At 35.6% G+C, this 11,578-nt stretch overlaps 1 protein-coding gene and 1 long non-coding RNA gene across 6 annotated transcripts in view; one reads left to right on the top strand and one right to left on the bottom strand.

Moving 5' to 3' along the window:
* Positions 1-11,578, top strand: part of LOC118733943 — a 331,875-nt gene that overhangs the window by 93,877 nt on the left and 226,420 nt on the right. The window lies entirely within an intron of this gene.
* Positions 5,749-6,368, bottom strand: LOC118733945. The gene is made up of 4 exons (XR_004992309.1): positions 6,330-6,368; positions 6,208-6,269; positions 5,988-6,115; positions 5,749-5,931 (listed from the first exon to the last, which is right to left on the bottom strand). It is a non-coding gene; the product is annotated as an uncharacterized LOC118733945 (long non-coding RNA).

Genomic DNA, 11,578 nt, shown 5'->3' with positions numbered 1-11,578 from the left:
ATCGCTGGTGAAATTAAAAGACGCACTAGGTTTTAGAAGGTTGTGCAAACTTCTGATAACTCGATACATGACCCTATCCTGTCATCGCCCTTCAGATAGTGAGCTCGCGATAAATCAATTCTTATTCACACCAGATGTGTGATTCAGGTCTTGAAGTTGAGATCCTGAGCTGATACGGTTATCGCCTACAGCGACCTCGCACCCATTTGCTAACATAAAAGCTGGGAACACTTTTTGTGCTTCTGCCTTGCATTCGTTAGATACTGCCGTCTGTCAGAATACAATTTTGATCAGATCAACTGCGCCATTAATCCGGATTACCGTTGCCGTCTGTATGTACTATAGGCATGTGTTTAAAGGCCTGATCATAAATTTTAATAAGGAGCAGAAGGGCTAACAGTTCAATCGCATGTGGGCATCATGTGAGACTCAGATTCTGATCATGCCATGCTGATGAACCAAGCTACGAACCATCACCGTCGAAAAGAGCTAGAGTTATATTTATAAACAAAATATGAAAAAACCTAAAAAAGGGGACATGTCTTTACCTTGGGGTGAAAATGCGAAACTACATCGATTCTTCGCCTTTCCTGAATAATTTCAAAAAATGGACTTGGCACCACCTTTAGGTAACGATATGTATTTGTTTTTTTTTTAATTTTTACAACGCTTTTATCAACTTGCAATGTTGTGTGTCCAGAAACTTTCAATGTTGTGGATCCAGAAACTTTCAATGTTGTGTGTCCGACACCGTAAAACCTTTGCTTTGAAAAGTTCCTATAAAAAAGCATAGTGCATAGGGCGACATCTGTAGTGAATAGGGCGAGGTAGATGACATATAGATGTCGCCCTATGTACTAAGTTTGCTACAGCGGAAATAGACGACACGCCATTTCTTTAAATAAAATTAATTGGTGCTCGTTTGTATGTACATACATATGTAAATGCATGTGTGTGCACCTTTCTATTAATATCGTTGAATTATTTTAATATCTATTGCAAAATTTTATTCAGACAGGACTAAAAAGTAGAAAATAAATAATATAAAAAAAACTTTTTAATATACAACGCTTTTATAAATGGACTAAAAAGTAGAAAATAATATTTCTCAGTCCCATAGAATTTGTTTTGATAACTTTTGATTTTGAAATTTTAGCAAAAGTCATTATAAACAATCTATGAAATTGAAAATGAAAAGCGTGGGGCGCATGTAATACAAAGCATTCGATTTAATTGACAATAGTCAAACTACATAACGAAGACCTAAAATTTCTACAGCGAAAGTAGAACTTTGAAATCGATTTTAAGCGGTCGTTATTCATATACCCACATACATACATACATATATTACTTTCCATCAAGAATGATAGAATACAAGATTGCGCCGATCAGAGAGGATTTTTGAGAATAACTTTGGTGTGACGTCACACTGGTGCAATTGCGAGAGAGAAATGCCAAAACGTGAGCAAGAATGGAAGAAGAAGAAAAAATGTTGCAAATAAAATGTAAACAAGTTGCACCAGTGTGACGTCATGCAAACAACGATTCTGTCAAGTTCGTTAAGAGAGGAATAGCGGTCCGAGATCGGCGCAACCTTTGTATTCTCACAATCGTGACTTTTCATATCAATTCAAGTGTATTGCATGCGCTCCACGTTTTTCATTTTCAATTTCATAGATTGTTTATAATGACTTTTGCTAAAATTTCAAAATCAAAAGTTATCAAAACAAATTCTATGGGACTGAGAAATATTATTTTCTACTTTTTAGTCCATTTATAAAAGCGTTGTATATTAAAAAGTTTTTTTTATATTATTTATTTGCCTACTTTTATGTTTTTTTTTTTATTAAGATTTTATGTAAGAATACCCCTGATGAAATTCTTCGGAAAATAACTTTAACCCTTCAGCAACTTCCGAAATGCTATTTTATTTAGACTTTCAAAAAAAACGGCCCTTTCGTGAGAGAGCCAATAGATTAAAAGATTCAACAAAAATTTTATTTCGTGAAATTTTAATAACGTACCCAATACCATATAGATATGAATTTTAAGCCTTTTCCCCTCCTTATTTGATTTAAGTTTTAATTTTTTTTTAGATTTTATCGTTTAAAAAGGAAAATATGTATATTGTTTTTTTGTAATTAAATATTTGCGTACTTTATTTTCTTTTTCTTTCAATTTAACTTTCCTTCTGGTATAAATCTTATTGTTTTAAAAACAAAAATATGTATGTATATTTTTTTATTTATTCAATTTTTAGGATGTTATTACATTTTTTAAGCTTAATTTTTGTCTTGTTTTAATTTAATTTTCTTGTAATTTTTAGATATTTTAAAAATAAAAATATTTTTTTAATTTCATTTGACTTTTAAATGCCGTTTTCTTTATTTTTTTCCTAATATTCAAAAACATATATAATTTTTTTTTGCTTTATTTCCATTTTATAGTGTTTATATTATATTTATTTATTCGTTAGGTTTTACTGTTCTAAAAGAAAAATAAGTATTTTTTTTTATTTCATCTAGGCTCCTTAATAAAGTTCTCTGCATGATACAAAAAAGAAGGTAGTTCCATTTAATGACATTCGTTGTTGTTGTTAACCATTTGACTTTTAATAAAATTATGACATTTCATCAAGTTCATGCTACCTGATCACTAGAAAAAAGATTTTTTTGAAAGCAGAAGATTTTATCAGTACATTCAAAGATGTGGAATATGATGGACTTTAAAATTATACCGCCCACATAATTTCGAAACTGGGGTTGATGACTAGGGTTCAGAACGCATGAGGAAAGTGGCCCCGTTTAACTTGTTAAATGAAAAAGAGCTTTTTGGAAAACACAATCGTCCACATTGAACATTTGGAGTTAACTTTGACGGTTGTTTGATTACCAATAAAATTTCGAAAAAAATATTCAAAATCAAGTCTTTGTGTTTCAATTTGTTTTGTGCGAATGTCTGCTTCATGATATTAACGCATACGGATAACTTAGAGACTTCAAAATGTTTAGTTCGTATGCACTCTTTATCTCTGCGTACGATGAGACCTCATGGGAAATAACTAATTACTGCCTGGGCCTCTTTTTAGGCAGGCAGACATGCATACAATTTTGATATTTTTTGATAATTTTTAATTTATAATAATTTTCTGAATATAAATTTTTTGAACGTTGGCGTGTCAAATGAAAGCTTTTGGGTCTTTCTGATTGGCCGGAGCAGAAAGCTTTCTGATACAACTCTGCGCTGAACTGGTTTTCAAACGAGTTAAAGATTTAACCGGTTAAATTTTCCAACAACAATTGCATGCGATTTAAATTGTTTATGAACATGTTTTGTTCATTTAACTGGTTCAAGCCCATTTAACATGTTTAGCTCGTCAATTTGAACGTAGTAGTAAAGTACAAAACCGCGTATCGTCGTTCTGCAAAACCGCGTAACTGACATTTTTTGCCAAAAATTGGATTTTCTCACACAAGCTCTTGGCTCAAGCCTTATCCATCCGTCCAGAAATATGCTAGCAAGAAATGCGATTGATTTATAAAAAAGAGAATAATTTTGAAATATGAGTGTTTTTACTCTCTAGGAAATAATTTATGCAACTTCACATACGCAGTTTTGCATTTTGTTGATACGCGGTTTTCAGGTTCAGGTTTTTTGCATGCATTAGAAACTTTAAGTTCAAAATTTGTGAAAGCTAATTTGTTGCAAAATCTGATGAGAAAATTAAAAGTAAATTTAAACCAAAATATAAAAAGGTTTTATTTGGGAAGAACATTCTTAAGAATTAGATTTTTAGATCGCATGATTGCATTCAAAATATGAAAACGAAAAAATAACAGCATAATGCGCGCGTGGTTTTTATTATAAGACTTCTTTAATAGTCTATATTTTATATATTTTGAATAAAAAATAGTGCGAGTTACGTAAGTAAAAAAAGTACCAAGCACTGATAATGGTTTTTGATTTGAAATATTATTACATTGGTATAAATATGGGAAGGAAAATACTCCGATTTATTGTTTTAATATTATCAAAGTGGCAAGGCCGATGATAATACTCACAATTTATGAAACTTCAAAAAATTTTATTATCCGTCAAAAGTTGTTTATTGAAACTCATGATGCAATAATGAAAGGTGTTGTACGTTGTGACAGCTCGAAATCGAACTACCTTAGGTCAATATTGTATTTTGGAAGTACAAGATAAACGGGAATAAAAAAAAGCCTTTTAGTTGAAAAAGTACTAAATTGTATGCCTTCTCAACAGCGTTCCGATTATCAGAATAGGTATATATATGGCTTGGTAGTCTCATAAAATTGTAGATAATTAAAATAATAAAATTAGGCGTGTTTTTATTCACAGGAATATGATAATATGCTTAAAATTTTCGAGCTGATGAATACCCAGCTAGAACAGTATGACTTATATAATTCCTTTTATGAGCCGTATCACTAAGAAAATTATCCCTTATGAATTTGAAATGTGTCCCTTATATTGTACAGGCCAAAAAGAGGAATTCATTTACGTGTGATCTTTTGTCCCCCTCTTTCATATAGGCTTCTTGTGCGCATATATCAGGTTTCATAGCTGTTGACCATACCAATAATGCCTCATGCTCAGTTTTACTTGATCAATTCGTGTTCTCGAGAAAAAAAAATTTCACGATTCAAAAATCTGAGTATAGCCGCCAAATTCTTTTCTCAAAATTTTGAAAATTCTTTGTTTTTTGTCCTATATTTGCTTTGTATGGTATTTTCAACAAAATATAGGCCAAAAACGATAAATGTTCAAACTTTGGAGAAAAACAATTTTTCAGATTTTTGGATCGTGAAAATTTTTTTTCTCGGAGAACACGAATTGATCTAGTAAATCTTAGTATGAGGCATTATTGGTATGGCCAACAGCTATCAAACCTGATATAGTCGCACTAAGGTTTTTTTGTGTTCCACAGTGTTATACAAGGGATACTTTGAGGAATCATATAAGGAATTATACATTACCCAAGTCCACGTATATCCAAGTTCGTGTCATACAGCAAGCATTTTCAACCAAAATTCAAACTTTTTTCTCAGAAGTGTTAGAATTTTTTTGAGCACTCAGTTTTATAGCCCCTTCAATTTTAATCTAATTATATGCAAGTTTGAAGTGGCTAAAAATTACCTTAGTTTTTTTAGAATCGATTAAAAACAAATCGTGTTTAATCGTCTTCTATATAAAGAAAACTTCGACCATATATCGATGGCTGAGTAGAAGATCGACCTATCTCGGCAGCCAGGTCGAAAACGCCCGATATCAGAAAGCTTTTCAACGCCCTATTTCAAAATTTGGCTGAAAAACGCCCTATTTTAGAATTTGATTGAAAAATGCCCTATCTCGGAACTCGGTTCAAAAACACCCTATCTCAGCACATTTTCGAAGTATTTTTATTTGAGATAGGACTTTTTTGAACCGACTAATAATAATAAAATATGTACTATATACATATCTAGTTTCAATATAAAAAAATTTATGTACACCATTAATTGTGTATACATATCTAAGTCAATATATGTGATATACATGTACATACATCTACATACATATCGTCGTTTAAAGTACAAAACTATGTATCAATAAATTGCAAAACCGCGTATAGAGATAATGCAAACCCACGTATGCGAGGTTGCATGAATTAATTTCTAGAGAGTAAAAACACTCATATTTCAAAATGGTTATCTTTTTGTAAAAAGCAATCGCATTTTTGGCTAGTATATTTCAGGAAGAATGGATAAGGATTGATCCAAAAACGTGTGTGAGCGAATCCAATTTTTAGCAGCAAATGTCAGTTACGCGGTTTTGTACTTTAAGCGACGATATGTATGTTAACAGGAACGCAGCAATCTAATACACGGGTGGAGCAGGAACGCAGCACAGCAGAAGCATACAAAAAATCTGCAAATAAATGGTTTTTTAGGTTTTTAACAAACGAGAACCTGGTTTCAACTTACTTCAACGTGTCTAAATCACAACGCACACACTAATGCAAAGGCGCAACAGGAACGCAACACTATAAAATACGGGCGGAGCAATATACAGGCGGAGCAGGAACGCAGCACAGCAGAATCGTCCGAAAAATCTGCGAATAAATGGTTCATTAGGTTTTGAAATAACAAAGAGCTCAAATGGAATGGTTCATCAATAAAGTCAAAATAATATGTTGTAACTTACGTGTATTAGCCCTTAATCACAATACCAGCACAGGTCGGTCAGCGAAACACTAAGGAAATGACCTAATAAATGCAAAATTATAACTTATTTGTAAAATAATTCGGTTTTATTACAATACTTACCAAATTTCACGCAATTGGAAAACAAATGTCAGCGAATAAGAACAAAACGAACAACGAAAATTGAATCAATGTAGCTTGTTCAGAATTTTTTCTAATATTTTGGGAAATGTTCAGTGAAAATAGCAAAGAAACAACACAGTTCCTCCTAAGGTAGTTCAAGATGGCGGATTAGAGCGAGAAGTTGCCAACGTATAACACCTTTCATTATTGCATCATGATTGAAACTACCTTCTTTTTTGTATCATGGTTCTCTGGGTACTTTGAATGTTTTCTTAATTTTGTTTTTCTTTCAATCTTTAATTTAATGAACATATGTCTGTAGATATTTCATCGAATTTTAGATTTTATGCCTACGATTTGTCTTATTTCGCTAAAATTAAAAAATGTTTGAGTTCACTGCCGTGCGGAAGCAAGCCTAACGCCAATAGGGACGAAAGCAAAATATGGGCACATCAATTGTGTACAACTAAATTTCCCACAACAGTTCTTCCAGAGCGACTTCCAACGACCGGCAGTAGTGCACTAAGAACTTGGTTGTCGTTAAGTATGTACATCCATATACATATGTGCATATATGAATGTACACGGCGACACAGCAACCAATTGTTGAGGGCACTGCCATGGACGCCTATGCGGGCCGGGTGCAATACAGAGGATAAGAGTTGCACCAGCCACTTCAGGTGGCTGCCGATTACATTTGTGCATTTGTGGTGGTGCTACGGATGCCATCGCACAAACACAACTGTACACAAATCGCGTTTGCCGTTGTCGTGCTTGGATAAGCTTGCAGAACACTATAAAAGTTGAAATGTGCAGATTACACGCGCTTATGCAACTTTTGAATTTGAATTTGCATCGTTCGTTTTTTTTTGTTTTTCCATTTTTCTTTCGCCAAAAATCAGCTACCGCGGGGTCGTTTGTACGCCATGTGCATAAGTACATATGTATGCATGTATGTATGTACATAAGCGTTAATATGTGTGCGAGTAGATAACGCACATGAGCACGCGAGTGCAGTATGTCCTTGCTGGATGTACAACCTACACTTGCGGAGTGCGATCATGGCTGCTTGACTGCATACACAGTTGGCTGCGTTAACAACGAGCCCATACTCATACACCCTGTAGGGTATTACATTGGCACGCAATATTCATATATGCATGTGTGGATGTTGCCAACGAGCGCTTGCAAGCCTGCTAGCGCTGATGTTGCATTGCGAAATTTCAAGAAATTCAGATATATGGCGACCGAACAAGTACATACCTGCATTTGCAACACGCTATATCAGAAGCCATGCACACGCATAACGCACACACACGCATACATAGGTGCATATGCTCGATGCTTTTTGTCGTTACGTTATTTAGCTTGCCTTGTGTTTTGTATTTCCGCTTCCGCTAGCACGCTATCAGCACGCATTCAAGCTCACAAACGTGTACGCGCACACAAATAAACATACCGATAGGCCAGGCGCACACAAATGCTATAACGGCGCGAATTCGCATGCATTCAATTTCCTCTCTGCGTGCTTTTGTGTGGCTGTGTGTGCTAGCGCGTTAGTACCCTGTAGAGAAAAGCTTAACTGTTCAACAAACATTCGAGTAGAAAAACTGCTGCAACCTGAAGCTGAAGATGACCAGTTCTATAGTTTAGAAATATGTCACATACTGAAGCGAAAGCTGACTAAAATGTCAATGTCAGCACAAAGCCATAGGAATACCAGTGGTGTCATACCAATTGACGGCAGGGTTCAATAGACACCACCAAGGTATCACTCTAATGGCTTCTTGTACTGAAAGTATCCATACCTACTCAGTATTGGCAAAATATCGCGTAATTACTTGAATCATTTCCATTTGCTACTCTTTTAGGTTGTAAAAAGTCGGACGATGTCATTTTACCAACATTTACAAATCTGCTTGTCACATCAAATAAAGAACCAATCAAGTTTGGCAAAGAAAGCATATATATTTCATTTATTTTCGAACGAATTTCCCTTATCAAATTTGGTTTGGTGACACCCTCGATTCCTGCGTTGTGCCATTTTCTGCGTCGAAAAACAAAACATTACGCTTGAAAAATGATGACGGAAATTCGTTTCAAAATAAATCATCTTCCCACCCTGCCGGAAAAAGAAAAGTATCGAGTATTTACTTGTATCGATGACAAGACACACTTAAGCTCAGGGCCCGTTGTGATGCTACATATGGGGTCGGCAACACTCAATCACTCCTAATACAATTTCGAGCAGCAATTTTAAAAGATATCTGATCTCCATGCATACAAGGTTTCCCATGTTATCGAAGAATTGTCAACCCAGACTGGAGAGTCTTCGCCTGGATAGAACAAGGGCATTGTTTCCTCCTATTTTTCATCTTGACAACTTCTACCGAAGTCATGTAACCATATGCCCAGTCGGTAGGAGAATTATATAGTCCTGTTTTATGACACCAACAAACTAACATTATCACCCCTATGCTGTAATCCGAAAGTTCGTAGTTACGAATTCGTAGCTCCGTTCCGAAAATTCGAAAATTGGTATGCTGTAATCCGATCGTAACTATCAACGGCGTTACTGACTAAAATAGTGAAATTTGAAGTTCTTAATCAGCCGCTTTGACAGAAACAAATCAAAATAAATATAATCGCAAGTGAACAGTGAAATTAAAAAAAAAATTGTTTAATCGTATTTGAAAAAGCTTTTCCTTAATTAAGTAAAATAGAATGGATTCAGTGGCCGGTGCACTTTTGTCTCAGGAGGAAGAACATGCTGCAGTCAACTGTTGCATTAATATACAAAGGAGATTGCTACGAGACAGTTCTGATCCATTTACCTTAAATGATAAATATATGTTCCCTCTTTTTATGGGCGTCCATTCAACTAAATATTGTGTTGCTTTAAATCTTGCAACGCTTTCCCAAAATTCCACCACATCCTCTTTAACTATTACAAAGCCTCGGGCAATGTCCGGCCTTTCGCTCATGCTTTCCACCAGTTTTTCGTATTGCGAGCGATTTGTTGTGATTGTCGACATGATAATTTTGTAAACATTTAATAATACATTGGTTTTTATTCACACTTCAACTTAAATACATATTTTTGCGTTTCCACACTTAATTTTATTGATATTTTAAAAGAATTCGCTTCGCTCCGACACCAGTTGCTTACCGTCGGTAGGCGAATTATATAGAGTCCAGTTTTACGACACCAACAAACTAACATTATGCCTAGGCTCAGTATTAAGCCCATGCGTTTATCGCTGAACGAAGACCACAATTTCGTGGCAGTTTTGCAGGTTTGATTTCGTCATGCCATCTGTCGTTCGCTACATTAGTGAGCCCTGTCGGAAGCAAGTAGCTTACAAGTTTCATCTTTTACATCCTTAATAGGGAGTTTGATGCCGAGTCGCGCCAGTTCATCGGCTTTACAGTTCCCCTCAATGTCTCAGTGTGCCGGAACCCATATCACCTTTGGACGAAACGACTCAGCCATCCCGTTAAAGTAGGTGAGGCATTTCATGGCTACCATAGAGATTGTCTACCCACCATATCACTATACCGTGATAGAGAATTTACTTAACTACTGCTGCTTAGACTCAGATATTTGGTCTCTGCCTTTACTGCAATGTTCTTCCCGCAAGAGTAATATGATCGAGATCAAGTATCCCGTGCTTCCTTTACGGAATTCACTTCTAGTCCTTGCCTGTTACACTATAGGAATAGTTTGTTGAGAGTTCTGTGAATTAGATCGGCCAATGTTGAGATTTGTTTACCCGAGATAACTATTACAATCTCGTCGGCGTATGCAATAATCTTTCCATGAATATCTTCAAGTTCTTGAAGGAGGCTGTCTACTGCTATGCTCCTAAGATGAGGAGAGATAGCACGTTTTATGTTATCCTCGCTAATAATGTTTACCGCGAAGGCAACGCAGAAAGGGCGTTCATATTAGAAGCTCAAATGTTTCTTCGCTGCTAATTGTCCAATCCACATCTTTCTTGACGAGGTAACTATGTTGCTAGAACTCATGTATAGTATTTTGCGTAGTCCGCTGACCTCTGAAATACTTTCTATCTGCAGGCAGAAGTTTCTCCATGAGCGTCTCTGACTACCTACTAAAATCTTTGTGCATAGGGAAACAATTTTTTTTTTTTTCATTTTCATTTAATTTGAAAAAAATTCCATACCTTTAAGCGGGCGTGAACCTTGGATAACAGAACTTGAAGCGGTTGTCTGAACTTGTCGTATTCTACCAGTTTAGATTTAAGTAGAATATTTACAGACCGGTTGTTGGGAGTTCAAGTTCTTATTGTCGTTATACTGGACCAAAATTAAAGAAAAAATCTACTGTTCATGACAGCTTTAGAAAATTACGAATTGCTCTAACAACTTTGCTCAGAAATTAAACAAAAATTGCACCAAATGTAGTACAACATTTAGAATACCGATTGGGAAAAAACTTGAATTTTGATGGCTACAACGGATTTAATATTATTTTGACGAGCTTTGGAAAGAGCAACGTGGTTAGACTCCACACCATGATCGAGAAGAGAGTAGGGCGGTCTACAGAGCGATTTATCGTTCGAGTACAAGAAGAACCGAGGGCACATTTTCTAGCGATACTTTGAGTAAGTAGTATCGATTATTCTCTTTGATACTTTTAATTAGCACAGACATCGAGTACATGGGGGTATCGGATGAACACTATGTATGTATAAAGATGGCGAAATGGTTCAAATGATAGGGCTGTTGAATTCAATAGTTCGAAACTACTTCCGTTTTCCTGCAGAGAGCTTTCACTGCAGGATACCTGCAGGCATTTATGTATCTACATATGTACATAGATACTCATACATGCATATGCATTGAGTTGGCAAAGTGGCGGCAGCGCTTTTGTCGCGCAGAAACCATTCGCGCATGCATCGTCTTTTATGTTCTTGCTTTTGTGCATCTCATTTCATTCATTTCCCCATTGCTTTACTTTTTTTCTTTTCTTTGCACACCAACCAAGTGAGCAGCCATAACGGATTGTTTAATATTCGAAGTCATTATGCACGCATTGGCATGGCATATCTATTCAACAACATGCAAACATATGCTCTTTGGAATCATTCAAGCGTTTGGTAGAACTCCTCTAAAACAGTCGCGCCTACAACTGTTGGGAGACACTCTTCTTGGTTTACATTTTTATCTATTTTGCGCACCGATAACAAAACTTTCGCGAGTTTTTTGTTTCGCTACCAATCATG

This window comes from Rhagoletis pomonella, unplaced genomic scaffold, assembly GCF_013731165.1.
Source record: "Rhagoletis pomonella isolate Grant_MI unplaced genomic scaffold, Rhpom_1.0 Rhpom_scaffold_00002, whole genome shotgun sequence".
In the NCBI taxonomy this organism is placed as follows: domain Eukaryota; kingdom Metazoa; phylum Arthropoda; class Insecta; order Diptera; family Tephritidae; genus Rhagoletis; species Rhagoletis pomonella.
This window is presented reverse-complemented; position numbering and strand designations above follow the sequence as displayed.